Consider the following 20,831-nt stretch of genomic DNA (forward strand, 5'->3'; position numbering starts at 1 on the left):
CATATTGAGAGTGAGTGACACATTTATAAAAGATGGTTAGCACCTCTTGTAACAATGGATATAGAATACATGGATATTTGGACAGAGGAATTCAGGTTGCTAATATATTCTTCAGCTATTTGTCCATATGTTCCTCCATGGTCTGGGGAGGGGATGGGATAAAGTCATAAGGAGGTGTGGGGGTATTGTTAAATTAGCCAGCTGAGAGAAACATTTTATCTGGGTATGCAAGAATCTCTCACAATATCCACGTATTCTACATCCATTCAAGCACCAAATATAACAAACCATAAACACCATGGCGGTAGAGGGAAAGATGTATTTACTAATCTACCACCCTTTATTCCTCCAATATCATAAAATGCAAATTGTGCACATTTTAATTTTTGGGGTAAGATTTATTTTTTGTCCATTATCCAGTCCGTGGTTCCCTGTAACAAAGCATAAACACCAGAAACCAATTCTTTGTTGTTTTCATACAAATCAACCAACATGGAAATAAGCTTTTTGGGTATTTCTATAAACCAACCAACATTAGAATTGGGAGGTGATGGAAGGTTCAGTAACTGTTATTTTTATATTATTATTTTAGGGATAAATAGCCTAAACACTGTCAGACAATGCAATTTTTTAAAGTGTTGAACTAAATGATCTGAAATGGTTTTCATGATCTTGGTAGTCTAAGGTAATCTACTCTTATTTACATAGGTTTTAAGTTAATTGGGTTAAAAAATAAAGAAAATGATAATTTCTTTTTCTACTACAACCACTTTAGTTAACTTTAGTTTGAAAGATCGGATCTCTTAAAAACTTACATGAACTTTGAAAAGAGTTCTATCAAATGGTTAACAAAACCAAATGTACAAGTTGGACCTAGAGGAGATTACTGAAAAACTTGACTCTATTTTACATGGACTTTGAAAGGTGTCCTTTTCTATTAAATTGGTAGCAACTTAAAAAAAATTTTAGTGCTCGAACTTAAGATCCGATCACTTAAAAACTTGACTCTGGTTTACATGAACTTTGAAAGGTGTCTTTTACTATTAATTTGCTAACAAAACCGTAACACAACTATAAAAAATTAAAGCGCTTCGCACCTAAGATTTAATCTTTTAAAAACTTGACTCTAGTTTACATGAACTTTGAAAGGTGTCCTTTCCTATTGAGAATGTAACAAAAGCCAAACACACAAACTGAAACAGATACAAAGGAGGGGAAACTTGAAGAAAAGTTGTAAATTCACTCCTTTGTAATTCTGACCCAACCATCTTCATTCTTTGCCTTTACCATGGTTTTAAATAAAAGGAGATGAATTCAAGAAAAAATTTCAACAAACCAATATAAGAAAGGGTTTGGGGGTAAGATTCATTTACAATTTACAACTAGGTGTATGTAATTCACTTAATAAATTTGTTTATTTTCGTGTATCCCTATATAAAAGTAACAGGATGTCTATCTTTTTTTTGTAGTTGTACTGAAGGATTTCTTTAACTACTGAATGATTCTTCTTTGCGGTGTAGCTTCGGGGAAGATTCATAACTAATTGGGATGAGGCTACCACCACTAATCTAAGAGAAATCACCCCTAGAATATTTTTTATACTTTTCTGGGGGGTCAACATCTTTCTTTCCCCCCTTTCTAGAGGCCTCTAGGGGCGTATCCGCTAGTACTTATATGTGAAACCTTAATATATAACCTTGTGCATGGTTGTTATTTTTTGAAAAGGTGTTTGGGTTGGGAAAGCTATGTGTTAACGTTGGCATAGACCAAACCATGCTAGCACACGCATCCTACTAGTACCATAGGTTTTTACAACGTATCTTCAGGGCATATTTGAAAGACCTATGGACAAATAAAATTATGAAATTGCTATTCAATGGTCATAGGAATCTTCACATAAAAATTCAGACATCTATCCGAAATAGAAGCCAAGAACATCACAGATAGACATTTAGAGTTATAGAGTAGTTTCTCTACTAAAATAAGCCAAATAATACAAACCAATCAAGCAAATTGTTTAATAAACTTACTAAGTTTATTATCTAAAATGTAGCATTATAAAAATGCATTTATAGATACTATAATAATAATTTTTTGGCGATAAAATTGGACTGTTCCAAAAAAGTCTTTTAATTAAGGAAATTATAGACAGTCGACTAACCTTACATGTAAAAAATACTTGCCGAAAAAATTAAAAAAGATTGGGCCAAACCATCTAGTATAATTCTTTTATAACCGCTCTAGAAGTTATTGTAGTTAACTTGGTTCTGATGTGCATCCTCTTAGCCCTAAATGGTGTGATAGATGAGTGTTTCTACATTGTAACCAAAAAATGAGATAGAGTAAGTTCCTTAGGAAAATGAAATATGTAAATAGAAAAGGATAGTCTTAAGGTCTGTTCTACAAAATAAAGTCTGATTTTAACCCATATTATCATCTTGATTGGGTGGGGGGGGGGGGTCCTACCCTCCCTAAACTATCCAACTCTTTGTGATATATGATGTGCCTGTTTATAAGTCAAGGCATTACCTCTTAATTCCAATTTTTTATATTTTTGTGGAAAAATGAGTAAAAAGCTAAAGCAAATATATTTAACAAAACAACTTTTCTTGACATAACAATGAGTGAATATTTTCTACAGTTGTCAACAAATTGAGGTATAAGAGTAAAGGGCAAAAGAAAAATAATTCCTCCATTCTTATACATTGAAGTTTTAAAATATTAAGCTTAAAACAAAAAAAAACTTAATTTACTATAAGGATATACATGGATAATGTCAACCTTGTTTCATTTAACATTTAATTGAACTTAAATGAATTAACCAGATCAATATAATATGTTGAATGCAAAGAAAATATGTATTCAATAGAAATTCAAATAATAGTTATATAAATTGTTTATAATAAAAATTAAATTAGTGTTCATTTGTTAATGATAATAAAACATGGTTGTCAAGGACGTTAAGCTTTCTAGTCTTTTTTGTTGCTGTAATATATATGTAGATTATACAAAACTGGGTGCTTTCCCTCAAAGTGCCTCCCTTCCCCCTATATTTCAAAAAAATTGAAAAAAGGGTTAGAGGAACTGTGCTGATGACATGTTTTTGTAACACATGAATGTTAATGATAGTCAAATATTTGATTAATTTATTAAAAATGTCTGACCTTTAAATACTATTATAAAAAAGTAAAATTTATCTTCTCAATTTTAAAATATCTTTATTTATTTTTTTTTTTTTGGGGGGGGGAGGGAAAAATTAAGCGTAGGTTTAGTATAGACTTTACAGAAATACTTTTTCATAAAATCTAATTATAGTAAGGTATAATTTTACAGCGCAATTTACATTATCAAATTATTGCATTTTATGAATTCCTTTCTATTATTATTCATTTTTTCAATTGATCATTAGTATTAGTAATAGTTAAATATTCAAAGTAATACACAAGAAAAAAATAGATTAAATTCAAATTATTTAATATTAGAAACATGAAAAATTTAGCAAGTTTAAGAATATTGTTTCAAACTTTTGCTTTCAGCATATTTATTTTTCAAATGCAAAACTCTGTTAGAAAGTATTTTCAAAGGCCCAAAACACAGGTGCAGTCTGTTGTAGATTATGAGAACATGGCTAAACCTATCATATACGTATGCCAAGATAGACAATTGAATGTGACCAAGGCTAAAGAATTTGGATACATGACTTTTGAAGATTTCACAAGTGGATTTCTTAATGTTTCAAATCAGTTTTCCTGGAGAGGCCAGTACAAGAACTCTACTATTAGACAATTGCAGGATGTATTGTTTGAAGCTGATTATAGTAGCACAATCTTTAAAGCTGAAACAAATGCTGTCAAAGCTCATTCTATGGAGTACAATGGTATTTGAACAGAATCAATTTATTTTGGTTCTGATGGATTTTGTACTAAATTAAATAAGGTAGAAAAAACAATGTTCATCAGTTCAATAAAACGATCACTCTTTTTTATTGTTGATCCAGCAAAGGACAACAGAGTTAAAATTTCTGCAATGGACTATGCTAAAGGATTTTTTGGACCAATCGATGATACTTATTTTAGATATCAGAGTTATAGAATTCATTTCAGTCTTCATGACTCTCATATTTATGAAGGGAAAACTTGTAATTCTTATGGGAATTACCATTCAAGCTATGGAGAATGTTTTGAGAATGAAATGGCTAAAGTATTACTTGAATGGTATGGATGTTTACCTCCATGGTTTCCAACAAATACGAGTCAGTATGTGAACAAGACATGGCTATCAAAAATTCATCTTTAGAATTTAAAGGATTCATCCAGGAAGAGATTTATAATCTTTTGAATGGAATGAAGCAAAGGGCTAACACTGTTTGTTTACCTCCTTGTCTGACAATGAGTGCAAAATTGACAAAACTAGTCTACTCTGAAAATATGGTAGAATATGGTTCTGTTGATTTAGAAGTAAATGATGTTGGAATAACAGTATACACTGATGTACTTGCCTATGATATGTTTAGTTTGGTTGTTGACTTGGGATCTGCTTTGGGTTTATGGTTGGGTTTATCTGCCCTCAGCATATTTGATTCACTAATTGAGTTTTATCGATGCAACTTTGTTAAAAATGAAATGCAAACAATTTTCACTAATTCTTTAAAACACTGAAGTGTTGATTTGATTTTACAAAAATATATCCATGTCTTAATTAACTAGCTAATATTGCTTGGTTATCTTATTCAAAAAATGGAGTTAAAAAAATGAATTAAATGTATATTCATGACTTGCAATAGTGTAATCTTGCTAGAAATAAGTAAAAAACCAGCAAACATATTTCCTTCAAAAGGGAATCTTGATAAAAATAATTTATGTGCTCTAGGTTTATTTTTGCGAGAGTGTAAGCAACCTTTCATGTTTCTTTTTGTACAGTTGTGTAACAGTTAGCTCTTTTGTGTTTAGTTTGTTTGTTCTACTGTCTGATTTCAGAGGAACCTAGTAAAAGTGTCGGACTGATTGTGACGTAAGAAAAAAAATTAGCCAATGAGAGGCCATTATTGACCAATGGTAAAATTTATAGTGGCCTCTCATTGGCTAATTTTTTTTCTTACGTCATAATCAGTCTGACACTATTACTAGGTTCATTTCAGAGCTTTGTTTTTATGAATGTGGAATCCTTGTTTTACATAGATTATAAATATTGTAATCCTGGTTGTATTAGAATTATCACTTGTTGACAAACAGAATATACGCTTTTTTTCTTAAATCCAATTTGTATTCCATTTTTTGGTACGAGTTAAATAAACCATTTATTCCTCTAAATCTCATATCTTGTTTATTCCCACCTAAGAAAGGTTGTTTAAATATTCTCTCACCATATTTTAAGTTTGGTTCAATAGACACTAAGATATATAAGTTTTCCGGAATTTTAATGTTAGGGGGAGGTTTGAAATCTGCATCAAATTTTAAGGATTTTTTATAAAATTCGTTTTTTGTATAATTCTTTATCTAAAAGCGGAAATGCATTTTAAGTTAATTAATTTTGACCAATAGGATAGGTGGATTTTAAACTACCTGCGCTCTAATTGGTTGAATGATTTACGACATCCAATCAGAGCGCAGATTTTTTAAATCCACCAATCACAGATGCCAAAATTAATTAACTTAAATTGCATTTCCGCTTTTAGATAAAGAATTATAGAAAAAACGAATTTTATAAAAAATCCTCAAAATTTTATGCAGATTTCAAATCTCCCCCTTACTTTAAAATTCCGGAAAACTTATATATCTTAATAGACACTCTTCAATACAAATACAATCAGGCGTATAGGTATGGTAAGGAGCTAATTCTGCACTGGATAATCTGATCAAAACTAATAAAATATTACACAAATTGTCATGAAATTAAGTATCACAAAGATAAAATAAAAAATTCTTACAATTAGTTAAAAAAATGATACAAATAATAAACGTTATGAAATCCTCTAATCCTCATATAAAAGTAACAGTAAAATCTCGGTCTGTTTGTACCGAAGGATCTCGTTAACTGCTGAACAGATATGGCTTCTTGTACAATTATGCTTATGTAGGGAATTTTTTTTGGAGGGGGTTCTTTAGAAACTAAAATAAAACATGGGGGGTGGGGGATGATTTCAACTCCTTTGTATCCGCTGGTTATGTATAAACTACAAAAAAGGCTAAGGTTAGGTAAAATGAGGGGCAGAAGAGCCCCGAAAGGATATTACCCAAACAATAATTTGAAATGTAGGGGGTGTGGGAGATTGATGATACTGCCGAATCCTGCTAAGAACACCCCTGTCCTTGATAAAATGTTTATTTAAAAAAACATTGAAGACATTGAAGGATCAGTTTTCAGACTTGACTTAGAAAAACAAAGTTGTAGAACTTGCCAAGCCTAACAATAGTTGTAAAATGAACTGTTGCAGCAGTGGGGGAGATTATCTGCGTCTAAAATATATAAAACATGCATAGCAACGTTGTGCCCTTTTTTAGACGGGAAGGACTCATGTTATTATGCTTTTCCAATAAATACAAAGTTGTAGAATTTGCTAGGCCTAATAATAATAAGACATTATTGGCATCCATCTAGGACACACTTTTCTGAGAAAAACTGAAAATTGTGAGTTTAAAGTGAATAACAGTCAAAACAGTGATTGGTGGGTTCAAATTTTTATCTAAATCTTCCCTCATTGGTTTGTTAGTTTGTTCAGACCACACCAATATTATTGAATCCTAAAACAATGGAGAACATCATTGAAACTTGGACAAATAAACACAAATGTAGTCCTGTCATCTCAGAGAACAGCTGGAAAAAGTTACAAAGATCACAGAAACTCTCAAACTCATTACTGTTAACCTTAAGATGGCCCCAGAACAACATATACATCAAAAAACATTGAGTGATGAAATCAAATCAATACCTTTTGATCGGCCATCAACCTGACCATCCAGCATACACAAATTTTCACAGACAACTGCCAGCAATGGTAGTAGAGATTATCTGAATCGAATGTAAATAAAACCAAACATTTCAATGATGTTCTCCAATTTTAAACAGGAAAGACTTCACAATTATCAGTTTTCCTCAAGATGTCCAGAAAAGTGTGTTCTAGGTAGATGCCAATAATGTCAATGTTAGGCCTTGCAAGTTCTACAACTTTGTATTTATTGTTAAAGCACAAAAAACAGTTACTTAAGTTGCTTTGGGAAAAACTGAAAGTTCTGACATTTAATTGTTGATAATAGTTGTTGTTGAAGTTAGGTCTCAGATGCACATGGAGACTGGAAGTGAGAATCCTTTGGCCAATCTTAGATTGGTAAGCTTTGCGCACACCTGATTGTATTCTATGCTACATTACAAGCTGACTTGCAATTCTCATGGAAGCTACTTAATTTTTACATCACCCTGGCCTAGAGTTTTGGCAGGTGTTCCATATCAAGCCACACTAATTAATGGCACTCTCATACGAGGAGCATGGATGAGGGAAAGCATGGTTAAAGCTGCTTGATATGTAGAACTTCCTACAAATCTCCCTCCTTACAACCTCAGGGCATCTCAGGGATGGTTGTGTGATCATAATCTGACAAATTCCGACAGCATTTGTCAACCAAATGCAAAGTCAATGCGGGGAACTCAGTTTCTCCCAACCACAGCGTAGTGAGCTAACTACCACTTTGGAACAAACAGTCATTGGCAGGTTCAAATTCTGTCTTCATTGGTTTTATTTTAGTGTCTGATGATCAGGTCCCCCTAATATATGTCCTTCTTGTCTTAGAATGGGCACAACATTGCTATGCGCTGTTATATATATTTTGACGCAGATAATCTCCACCACTGCTGCAAAAGTTCATCTTACAACTATTGTTAGGCTTGGCGAGTTCTACAACTTTGTTTTTCTTAGTCAAGTCTGAAAAACTGATCCTTCAATGTCTTTTCTAGTTAAAACCCAAATTGGCTCTGTTTAACAGTTAATAACTGTTAAAAGGGCAGGTATATTTTTATTGATTCTGTTAGGTCTTGTTGGCATTCAAGTAATGTATAATCTAAGGTGTGTTAGACACTTTTTACTGTTCACTAAAACATGTTTTGAACAAAATTTTGTATTAGATACTTAAAAAATTATTGAAAAATCAGTGATAAAAGTAATTTGCAGTTTTGGAGATCTTCTAGAACAGCTAGGATTTCGGGAAAGATATTTTAGGAATCGGGGGACAAAAATCTATCAGGAAATGAAAAAAACTGAACGCGCATGTTTTTTTAAATAAACATTTTATCCAGGACAGGGGTGAGAAAAACACTGTACAAAAAAGTTGTTTCCCATTATAATGCCAAAAAGTTTTCTTTGAGCATTCATTAAAAATGGTATGCAAAAAACTGAGAAACAGTATCCTGCTACATCAAGTTGAGCTATTTTCTATCCTTCGCTTTTACCATGAAAAAAAAGAATGTTTGTCTGTCTGTGTGTAGCTGAACATCTTGCTAACCACTGGACCGATTTGGTTCAAGATAGTAAAGATTTCTGAAGGCCCAGTGAAGGTTTGTAACTGTTTTAAAGGTGCTAATATAGTCCTCAGATATTGGTCAATACGTTCCTCCATGGTCATGAAAGGGATGAGGTAAAATCATAATAGGGAATGGTGGGGGTATCATTATATTAGCTACCTGTAAGAAATTTTTTTTGAGAGTATGCGAGAATCTCTCCCAATGTTCATGTGTTCTATATCCCTTACTTTAAGAGGGGTGGGATATTTGAAGTGAGCAAAACGAAGTACTAAAGATATCATCAAAAAATCGCTTTAATTCTCACGTTTTTTAGGCTAAAGATTATAAAAATTTACTTCTGTGAGTTTTGTACAAAAAATGCGGCTAAAGAAAAAGGTTAAAATTTATTCAGCGTTAATAAAGGGAACTTATGTGTAACATAAAGATAAAAAGTAACAGGATGTCTATATGAGTGTGTGTCTGTCTGTACTAAAGGAACTCTCTAACCACTGAACCAATATCGTTCGCCTTTTACAATGTAGCTTCTCACAGGTCCTGGTAAGATTCATAACTAATAATTATACATTCTATATCCGCGGAAATAATACGATGAAAAAAATAACTTTTAATTTTTTTCGTGTGAGATTTAAACGCAGGCTTCTCAGAACTAGGACCACTTGCTAGGGTTAGGAATAAAGAACCAATCCCATAATTAACTTAAATTAATGGAGGGGGGGGGGGGGAGGGAAGGTCGCTAAGATCTCGTAAACAGCGTCACAAGTTTTATATGAGAAACTAAAGGAACTAAATAATCTATGAGCATGAGTATCCTTTAGAATTAGTAAATGTTTTCCTTTACTCTTCTTTATTTCCTTCTTAACAAATTAGCAGAGATCTGAAATGATAAGACAATGGCCGATAAATTGATGTATATACCCAAAGATAATACACGAAAATACCCCTTCTAAAGATTACAATTAGTGGTTGAAACGTTATGACACTGAACTTAATGAAACAACCAATCAATAAACTTGCCAATGTTCCCTCTCTCAGGTTTACAAAATAGAGACACTACTTTATGTAGTTGAGAATGATATTAAAGAATTTTTTTACAAAAGAAAAAAATCGTCCTAGGAATCACCATGACAAAAATACAACAATCATTAGGATGTCAAAGTAAAATACGAGCGAAAAAAACATCATTTTTAAGAAAATAGACCTTAACGTACTTTATAATTGATGGCTAGCGGCTGCGCCCATAGCATATAGGGGCCCCCTATTCATAGGGGCATTGGATGGGCAGAAAATAGCCTAAAACCATCCAAAGGCTTAAAACTGAAAATAAAAGAGCTTAATACCAATCCGGGACCCAGGTGAAACTTAACCAAACTTACTCGGTTCAACAGTTAATAAGATCTAAACTTCAGACAAAAACCTTACTGCTTATATAATAGGATCATTTAGTGTTGCTACGCTTCCAGAATATACCTATACGTCACAGGAATCTTCACATGCAAGGTTTTATTTTAAAAGATTGATTTTTATGTTTTGTGTCAAATTACTGTCATGGATATTGTCAATTGTCATCCTTGTTAGTAGAAACAAGGATGACATCATCCATAAAAGCGAAGCACTGAAACGGTAGAACAAACGGACATTAACAATTATATAGTGTCAGAACTAAATAATCAGAATATAAATGTATAAGAGTCGAAGCAAATTGTAAGTAAATTTGTTGAAAAACTGCTTGATACAGGATAATGTTTATGGACATACCTACATTTTTAGGACTTGATTATAGAGTTGCTTTGCTTATAGCATTATACTTTGTTGTCCCAGGAATCAACATACCAAAAATCAGATCAATCGGATGATCAGATCACATATAAATTTGTTGTTAAAAAAGTTAAAAATCAACATGTTTTAAATGGACGTACGGACATTCTTGTAATGATTATAGAGTTGCCACACTTCCTAAATCGTACCTAACTACTAAAGGAATCACCATGCAAAGTTTGAAGTCGATAGGACAATTCTAACATGCCTACATTAACGAAAAAAGCTATCTCTCTTTGACGGATGGACGGACGGACGCACCGACCGACCCTAATAATAGAAAAGCTTCGCTTTTAAAATTAAATATTACAATATTTCCATAAAAATGACAAAGCCTATTTATAATAAGACATATCATAATCAAAATTGAAATTTATGTGGAAAAAATTACGGGGATTTTTCTTCCAAGGATAAAGCGGTAAGAAAAGGTAAAACAATAGTTTAAAAGTCTAGCCTGTTTATTGTCCTATTTGAAAGGGTTCTTAAAAGATAAGACAATAAATATAAATTTATGTACATGATCATAAATAAAATTAAATATAAGTTCTGTTGATCAAAAGTATTGGTTTAAAAGTTTCGAACTTACCAATCACAATTCAATAAAAGTACCCAATGTTTATGAGACAGCAAAAAGATAATCTGGTAATAACACTATAGGTACCTGTGTACTGTGTAGTCAACAGTCTTCCTGTTAAATTGTCATTTTATTCACATGTCAATATAAAGATACTTTTTAAACATTTTTGTCGATATACTGACAAACATTAAGCATTATTAGAATCGAGCATTATAGCTGCTACCTTGCATTGTCAATTACCTCATATGTGCGAGACTTCTTCCATATGACACCATAACGTCAGGTCCAACAAGGTGAGCAATTTGCCTCCTTTTCTGTCCAAACACCTGAGGTATTAGTTAATTTAACACCATAATAACAACCAACCCTTTGATTGTATGAACTTCATCTGGAAGTCCAAACTAGTAACTAGCATAGTAATGAGTTACTGTTAAGGGGCCAAAGTATTTCACCCGTTTCTGACATAGCAGCAGTTGGAACACGTTACCAGCTACGCTAATGCCGAATGTTTTATCGCTATTGTAATAATGCAATTATGACTGCAGTGTTATGTAGATATAATAAGTTATACTGGTTAAAAATATAAAGTAATGGATAAAATTACTATGCTTTTACATGAAACCATTTATTAGTCATAAAATGACTTTTTATCAATCCATTTCCCCCATATAAACTCTTTTTTTCTCTCAATCTGTGTTATGTTTGAATGAAAGAAAAACATTGTTACTGGAATGGATATAGAATACGTGGATATATTGACAGGGGAAAATTTGTCGTCAAATCAGAGTGCTCTTTTATTGGTCAATTCGTTCATCCTGTAGGAGGGGGGGGGGGGGATAGAGGGATGGGTGGTGGCTGTCTTTATCTTAGCAAGCTGGTAGGATAATTTTATTAGAGTACATGAAAAACTGATGCAACCTCCAAGCAATAATATATCTACTGGCTAAGCACCTGGAACTTTTTCCCCTACGAGAAATATTTTTAGCAGCGAAGATACTTTATGATAAGGGGATGTCAGTCTGTCCCATTTAGAAGCAAAGCTGCTCTACATTTTATCAATGTATGTAGTTCCGCCTGTCTATTTTTTTCTTCTATTTATAAATAACTTTTTTGTGTGCTTATTTCAATCCAACAAAAACTCGAGCTTCGGCTGGGGATTTTTTTTAACTTTTAGGCAGCTACAGCGGATTAAAATCTATTAAATATTTAGCTTACAGCCACTTTCAGCTGTGGTAAAGTCAAAGAGATTGTCAAAAATAAGTTCAGTAGGTGAGTGTGGAATATTGGCGGATGCCTTAGACCCCCTTGGGCCAACATATAACAATCAAAGAAGAATCCAAGTAAAAAAACCCTTTTTTTCTTAATAAATCTAAAAATGTAATTGTTCATGCCCTATATTTTTTACCCGCGCTTTGGAAGAAACCTTTTTATAAAATTCTTAATTTCCCTATTTTCTACAATTTTCTCCCATCGCTTTATTTTCCCTTATTTAGGACGCATAGCTACTCTATAACTAGCGTAAGTGTGTCTGTCTAAGTATTTTTTTAAAATGTAAAATTGGTTTTAATTTCATAAGTAACTATCGGGGATCTAAAGGGATAAGACAATGTCCGATAAATAGATGTACATCCCCAAAGCTGTACAAAATTACCTTACAAATAAGAGAACGTAATCATAAAACTTTTGAGATTTGTGTAATACAAAGCCTATTGTCCCCTCTCTCTCTCTGAGTAACTATGCAGTCTACTGTCTCGGTGTAGATTTTCTATGCGCATAGGATCCTTATTTAACACACACACCCCTTAAGAAGGGCCCAGGGCAGGTTTTTAGCTATTAAGGGAGAATGAGGAAAAAAGATATGACTCACCCCTTTACATTTTATAAGACAATTCTTAGTAAATAGTTTCCCAATTATGATACACAAAATTATTATTAAAAGATTATTATTATTGGTTGAAACGTTTGGGCACTCAATTTAATAAACCAATCAATCAAAAGTCCTTAGAGTTGTTAAGCCAACGAAGAAGAAAGTGTCATTATAAAACTTTGAGGACTAGTGTTATAAACAGCCAAATGTCTCCACCTGCACAAAATTATTCTTGTTTTATTCCTCTATAGAGTGTTGTGAAGCCTCATGTCAGAGACAATAAAAATTTTACATTTTATTTCCTTAAAATAATTTCTCAGGTCCCACGAATTTTTGGGTTAAAAAATTGTGGGGAGGGGTGGGGGTGGAATTGAGAGTTTTATTCTCATATTATTCATTTTTGAAATTAGGTTATAATCATCAGTGGAGTATTCAAACATTTGCTAGGGGGTGGGGCAAGGGAGTAAAAATGTCAGGACTTTTTTACTTTATTTTTAGAAAGTAACCATATACCCCATCTATCCAGAGCGTCCAACACTATCACAGCGCTGGACAGCACCTTCACCAGAGTTTAGGCAACCCTCACCACCCCCAAGAGAGGTCCACTATCAAGAAGAAACTCAGTATCGGACCGATTACTATCAACAGGAAAACCACCGTGAAAACTCTCAGCAGATCTCCGAGTTTTCATATCAGTCTGACCACCAGCCTTATGGTCGTAGGGATTACCCAACGACCCATGACCAATATCGGGAGGACCAATATAACCCCAAATATGAAGTTAGCTGCCAATATTCTGAGGATCTACATGACCCCCGTGACCACCACCAGTATCCAGAGTACCGCCGTGACCACCAAGAATACCCATATCACGAGGATTTCTATGGCAGGATACCTTCCAACATGCGGCCTAGATATTGATTTGAAAGTAAGAATAAATTATAATATACTATAGTTTTATCATGATTTTAAATATAAAAAAAGTTTTTATGTGTTTTTTTCTTTTTAAAAAAAAGTGTATATTCCATATCCCGGTTTTAAATTTTAAAAGTTTTATTCCATTGCCATTAATTCTGATTATTTCAGAACAAAAACAAACAAAAAATGAGTTTACCATTCCATATGCTGTCCTCCCTCGAGTTGCCTTACAATCATATGAAATATGTAAAAAGTGAGGTACGCGACCTGAAAGGCACCATGGAGATGATCCAAATTATTCCCAGAGGATAAAAAGAACGCGCGGTACCTAAACAGCCATGCCCGCTGGTTCTCCAGCCTAGAGGAGAACCTGGATAGCTGGGCACCCTGGATGCCTGAGGAAATGGCCAGGTATGAGGTCAATATCCTACGGGACAAAGTATTTAGGCTGACAATGCAGATGGGCCTGGCCGCCGAGGCTTTCCACTGGTCCATTTCCCCGGCGTGGAGCCGCCCTAAGGCCATAACCCCCTGGCGACAGATTTCACTGACAAAATTTAGGAAGGTGAAAAAAACCTCCAAGCAGGCCTTGAAACAAGCCAATCAGGTCCAGGCAGAGATGACAGCCACCAAGGCAGAGATAGAGGCTTTGAAACTTAAAAATTTCTGCCTAAAATTTAAAAATTTGAAAATATAAATGCTCCACAATTCTATTTTTTTCAGACTTATATTTCATCGGGTATGGATATAATAAAAAAACACAAAGTTAAAGTTCAAAAAATGACATGAAATAGCATGAAAAGACAAAGTAAGACAAAACAAAACTTTAAACACACCTTACTGTTCATACTGTAAGGTTAAAGTCTTCAAGACCGGTTTGTGTCGCCCCTTTCCCCACTAACAAAGTAATTTTAACTCTTCAAAGCACAACTACCATATTATATAATAATGCAGTTTTAACCATTTCAACCTCATAACAAACATAACTACAACGCTGTTTACAGCAACATAGTTTAATTAACTCATCACTTCACCATTTCATAACCAAACGGTGGGATTGTAATTATCTCCCAGTTGAGCAGAACCAGAGTATTACAACATCCATAAAAGTGACATAGTCGTAAATTAAAAAAAAAAAATCTTGTCCCTATATATTATGTATAACCATTGTAATCCCATATTGACACAATTGGCATTTAACAAACATTTTTTTGTTTTAGTCATGATGGATTCCAACAACTTAACCATCAGAGAAGCTACCCACAGGTCATCCCAAGACAAAAAAAAAGGTCAAAGGTGGTGAAGATGTCGGCATATGCAAAGTTGGCAATAAACGAGGAACATTCCATTGATAAAGACCTCTATGATGAAATCACCAGTGAAGGTATGGCTACACTATTGTTTGAGGAAGCCCAAATGGCCCAAAAAATCAATTCGGTCAGAAAAACGGTTGACAAACTCCAGCATAAAATATTCGATATCTCTGACCAAATCAAAGCCACTGATGAATCAGGAGGCAACTTCACACCTGGCGAAGAAAATGAAGTACTGGCACTGGAGTGGACCGAAAAAGGCACCTATTGTGAAACAACATGATACATCCGGGAACAAGTCGTCAAGAGAGCAAAGTTCCAACTACTTTCAAAAATGAAAGTCCCTGATGAGGATAGGACTCCATTACCTGACTAATATTGGGAGGACCAATATAACCCCAAATATGAAGTTAGCTGCCAATATTCTGAGGACCAATATGACCCCTTTGACTGCCGCCAATATCCTGAGGACCAATATGACCCCTGTGACCGCCCCAATATCCTGAGGACCGATGTGACCCCTGTGACCGCCACCAGTATCCAGAGGACCGCCCAGAATACCCTTATCAGGAGGAATTCTATGGCAGGATACCATCCAACAAGCGGCCAAGATATTGAGTTAAAAGTAAGAACAAAATATATTATACTATAGTTTTATTATGATTTTAAAAAATAAAGTTTTTATGTGTTTTTATCTTTTTAAAAAAAGTGTATATTCCATATCCTGTTTTTAAATTTTAAAAGTTTTATTCCATTGCCATTAATTCTGATTTTTTCAGACCATAAAAAGCTAAAAAATAAAATGAGCATCCCACTGAACATCTTGGCAGCCATGGGAGCTAAATACCACCACGGTAATTGTTGTCATAATAGCATCAGGGACACCCGTGGAATGTAAGAAACTCTCCAACTTGGGGTTAAGAAGTTTTTTGACAATTTCCTCCAAGACCAAGAGAATATTCAATACCTAAGTTCACCCGCCCTCTCTACATCCTCAAAAATGAGGTTGACATGTGGGAGAAAACCATAGTTGGGCTCACACAGTCAGAGGCCAGGGACAAGCTCCAACAGCTACGGGCCAGGGCTTTTATCCTGGCAACCAAAATGGGCCCGGCCGCAGAGGCCTATCTTGCTTCCATCAGTCTGGCCACATCACAACTAACAAAGTTGAGCCATGGCACAGAGTATCTGCGCAGAACATAGAGAAAATAATAAAAGAGAGGAATCGAGGTATTTGAAGGACTAAAATAGGCAGTGGGCCTAGAGGCCTATATTGAGCAATTGCCGTGCTGAATTTTTAATGTTATTCCACCACGTTTCAAAATGGGAATATCTTAAAATTAAATGTAATTTCAAGACAATTATAGTTGCTGTTTGGAGCATACATCTGATTTTTATAGGATGATATAGAAATATTTTGAATTATCATCCATTCTGATGAAACCTATTGAAAGAATATAAAATTATCATTGTTAATTTTTCATGACTTTGCTACTGACTTTAATCATTACACTCATTATTAGCTTATAAGACTTATATTGCAGTCTATCTAACTTTTATTTCTTAATAAATAAACGTTTTTACAAATTTAATATGAATATTTGATTGTAAATTATAATAATCAGTTTTTCAGTGCCATCTAGCTTTGGATATAGAACTAGAATATCAAAGCGTTCATAAATTTTTATTTTACCTGTATTTTTCTTGTTTTGGATTTTTGTCACTAAAGGGCCAAACCCTGAGGGGTAAATAACATCACTTGAAAATGTTAAAAATATTGTAAAAACGAGTATTGTCTTAAAAAGAACATAGATAGCATTACATATTATTCACTTATTTAGATTATTCAGTTATGAATTCTTTTTATTTAATATTTAGCCTTAGTTTTAATGTATGTCTTTGAAGTAGACAAAGAGCGAACCTGGTGGCTGAGAGCTAAACTATTAATTTTTTATTAGTAAACATTTTAAAGTTTTATCATGTTAATTATATTTAAATATTACATTTAGGCTAATTTGAAAAAAAATAAATTTTTGATCATAAAAGGTGAACCCTCCTATTATTAAACTAGGTGAAACATACTTTTCTGTTGCACTAAGACCGCCCACGGCTGTTTGTTTTTTAAGATTCTAAATCAAATTGTATTTAAATATTTTCTTTAAATCTTTTTTAAAACATACTAAATTACAGAAAAATAATAATAATTGATAAGATAGAATTTTTTTTATTTTTTTTACATATACATAGAATAGGTTATGATTAAGATGCCACCTAAATGCAGAGGCGAATTATACTATCCACGCCTCTCCGCAAGAATCCGCAAAGTGTGGTGATAAAATTAGGGCCTATATTTCATGTTTTCATTTACAGTTAAATCCTTCTTTCCCCTTCTTCAGAGATATCTAAGTTTTTTAAAAAAATTAGAAACCTTATCATTAAAATAACAACAACGACTTTTAATTTTCAGGGTTAATATATTGCCTATCAAAAATATATTATATTGAAATACGATTATTGACAATTAATTAGATGAACTTTTGAAATGAAATAAATTATACACTTATTTTTAATATCCCTGAAAATTTTACCTTTCTGAATTTTAAATTTATATTTGTCTGCTACAATGTCCATAACATTCACATAAATAACTCCCAGTGGTAAAAAAATAATATTGATTTGTTGTAATTTATAACAGATTTTTAATATAATATCGTTCGTATTTGATTTTATAAGATATAATCATATATAAAAAAAAGTGTTAATAGGCAATCAGCATTGGATTTTTTTTATTACAGCCATAGCAGTGCCGCATTTTTTAGCGGTAACCAAGATGAAATTTAAATTATCTCCCGCAAACATGTATTCAATTTGCAAATGAAAAAAAAAGGGCCCAGAAGCACTTGTCAGACAGGATAGTTTGAATTACCTAGGTTAAATGTTAAAATTTTTATAAATTGGGGGGGGGGAGTTCTAACACTTTTACGTAAACAGTGATTATAGGCTTTGTCTTTGGAGTGAGAGGATAAATTATTTCACAATAAAGTTTTCTTTTGGGATGTAGTTTTCCTATTTAAAAAAATTGGGATTTGCCTCCAGGTCTAGGTACTACAGGCCTCCAGGTGGATTCTGGACAGGTAAAAAAATTTTAAGTCAGAACAAAACTTATTTAACAAAAGTTGCTACTTTATGGGCAGTATGAACTAAATTGAAGAAAATTTTGAAATCAGGCTCCAGGTTCAGGTACTGCAGGCCTCTTGGTGGATCCTGGACAGGTAAAAACTAAAAATGTTTACTTTTGAAGTCAGAATAAAACTTACTTAACAAAAGTTGCTACTTTATGGGCAGTATGAACTAATTTGAAAAAAAAAATTTAAATCAGGCTCCATGTTCATGTACTGCAGGCTTCCAGGTGGACCCTGGACAGTTAAAAACTGAATATTTCCACTATTTAAGCTAGAAAAAAACTTTTTAAACAAAAGTTGCTACTTTATGGATGGTATGAACTAACTTGAAGAAAATCTCGAAATCAGGCTCCATGTTCAGTTACTGCAGGCCTCCAGGTGGATCCTGGACAGTAAAAAACTGAAAAATTTTACTATTTAAGTTAGAACAAACCTTATTTTAAAAACTGCTACTTTTTAGCAAGTATTACCTAATTTAAAAAGAAGTTGAAATCGGGATCCAAGTTCAGGTACTGCAGGCCTCCAGGTTGATTCTGGACAAGTAAAAATGAAAATATTTACCTTTAGAGTTGGAACTACTACATCTATTTAACAAAACTCCTACTTTGTTAATAGTATTAACTAATTCAAAGAGAAATTAGACTACAGGTTCAATTTCTATTGAACTCCAGATGGATTCTGGACAGGCATAAAATAAGATCAATGTTTTTTAGCAGTTGCTGTGGCTCACCTATGGCCCACCTCTGGACCACCCCGATCCGGCTCACCACTAAAATGAATTAAAGATCCAGCTCAGAATCAACCTCCACTATCTGAACCTAAAGCTTGATTTTTAAATTTTCTTCAAATTGGTTTATTCCATACATAAAGTAGCTACTTTCATCTTTTTTTTCAAAATAGGTAATACTAGCTAAAAAGTAGCAACTTTTGTTAAATAAGTTTTACTATAACTTAGTTAGTAGAAATTTTTGTTTTTAACTGTCCAGGATCTTGACTGCAGTACCTGAACATTGAGCCTGATTTCAAAATTTTCTTAAAATTAGTTCATACCATGCATAAAGTAGCAACTTTTGTTAACTAAGTTTTGTTTTGACTTAAAAAAGTAAAATTTTTCAGTTTTTACCTGTCCAGGATCCACCTGGAGGCCTGCAGTACCTGAAACTGGAGCTTGTTTTAAATTTTTTTTCAAATCAGTTTATACTATCCATAAAGTAAGTTAAATAAGTTTTCTTCTAACTTGAATTTTTTTACCTGTCTAAAATCCACCTGGAGGCTAGCAGTACCTAAACCTGGAGACCAAATAAATTATTTTTTTTAAAAATAGGAAAACTACATCCCAAAAGGAAACTTTTTGTGAAATAATCTCTCCTCTCACCCTAAAGACAAAGCCTATAATCACTGTTTACGCAAAAGTGTCAGAACTCCCCCCCCCCCCCCCCGTCTTAACACTAATTGAAAGGCCATAATCTATTGAATTAAAAGGTCCTAGGAAGGTTTTAAACTATTTTTGGGGAGGGTGTCTTCACCCCCCTCCCCCCAAAAAATATTTTTTTTATCTTTTTAAAACTCAAATTTTAAATGGGAGGAGGTCGACTTTTCCTCCTCCTACCTTAAGTAAAGTGCACCTAGATGCTTCTAGGGGCGTATCCGCTAGTCTTATTATATAAAGTAGTAAGCTTTATTGTCTGTAGCGAAGGATCTTGCTAATCGCTGCTAATCCTTTACATTGAAGCTTCCTATAGGTCCTGAGGTGGTTTTAGGCTATTTTATTTTATAGATAAATCTGGGCATGGTGTTAGGCTAATTTTCTGCCCTTATTTATCCTTTAGAATAGAGCCTCTAAATGCTAGGGGCGCAGCCGCTTGTATATATTAAAGAGCGAAGCTTTTTTTATCATTATTAAAAGTGAGTTTTTCTATAATTAGGGTTGCTCAGTCTGTTCGTCCAGAACGGATAGCTCATTTCGTTAATTATGGCATGTTAGAGTTGTCCTATCAATTTGAAACTTCATATGGTGATTCCTTTTGTAGTAAGGTACAATTTAGAAAATGTAGCAACACTAAATTCAATACCAGAATGTCCGTATGTTCATTTTAAACATGTCGTTTTTTTTACTTTTTAACAACAAGTTTGTATGTACGTGATGTTATTATCCGATTGATCTGATTTTTGGAATACTGATTCCTAAGACAACAAAGTACAATTTCATAAGTGAAGCATCTCTATAATCACCTACTAAAAATGTATGTATGCCCTTAAACAATATCCTGTATTTCAGGAGTTTTTAACAAATTTACTCAAAATTTTTTCGACTTTTATATATTGATTAATGAGTTCTGACAATCTACAGGTGTTAAACTTCGTTTTTCAACCGTTCAGAGCTTCGCTTTTATGGATGTTGTCATTCTTGTTTTTTAATGTCTATTTTTGGGGCGTCCAAATAATTACTGTTTGGAGGGATCGAACAAGGAGCATAACTCCATCTTTCACACAATTAAAATGAGAGTGCGATCTAAATTTATGATCCTAGTATGTTACTTCAATTTTCAAACTTGATATAAATATAGTTTTTAATTGAAATTAACAGGGTTCAGAAGCTGCGGGTAAGCCTTAGTGAAATCGTCATATTATAACTTTAAAATTAAGCT

The sequence above is a fragment of the Acartia tonsa genome, chromosome 13 (genome assembly GCF_053477335.1).
Source record: "Acartia tonsa isolate MP-2025a chromosome 13, ASM5347733v1, whole genome shotgun sequence".
In the NCBI taxonomy this organism is placed as follows: domain Eukaryota; kingdom Metazoa; phylum Arthropoda; class Copepoda; order Calanoida; family Acartiidae; genus Acartia; species Acartia tonsa.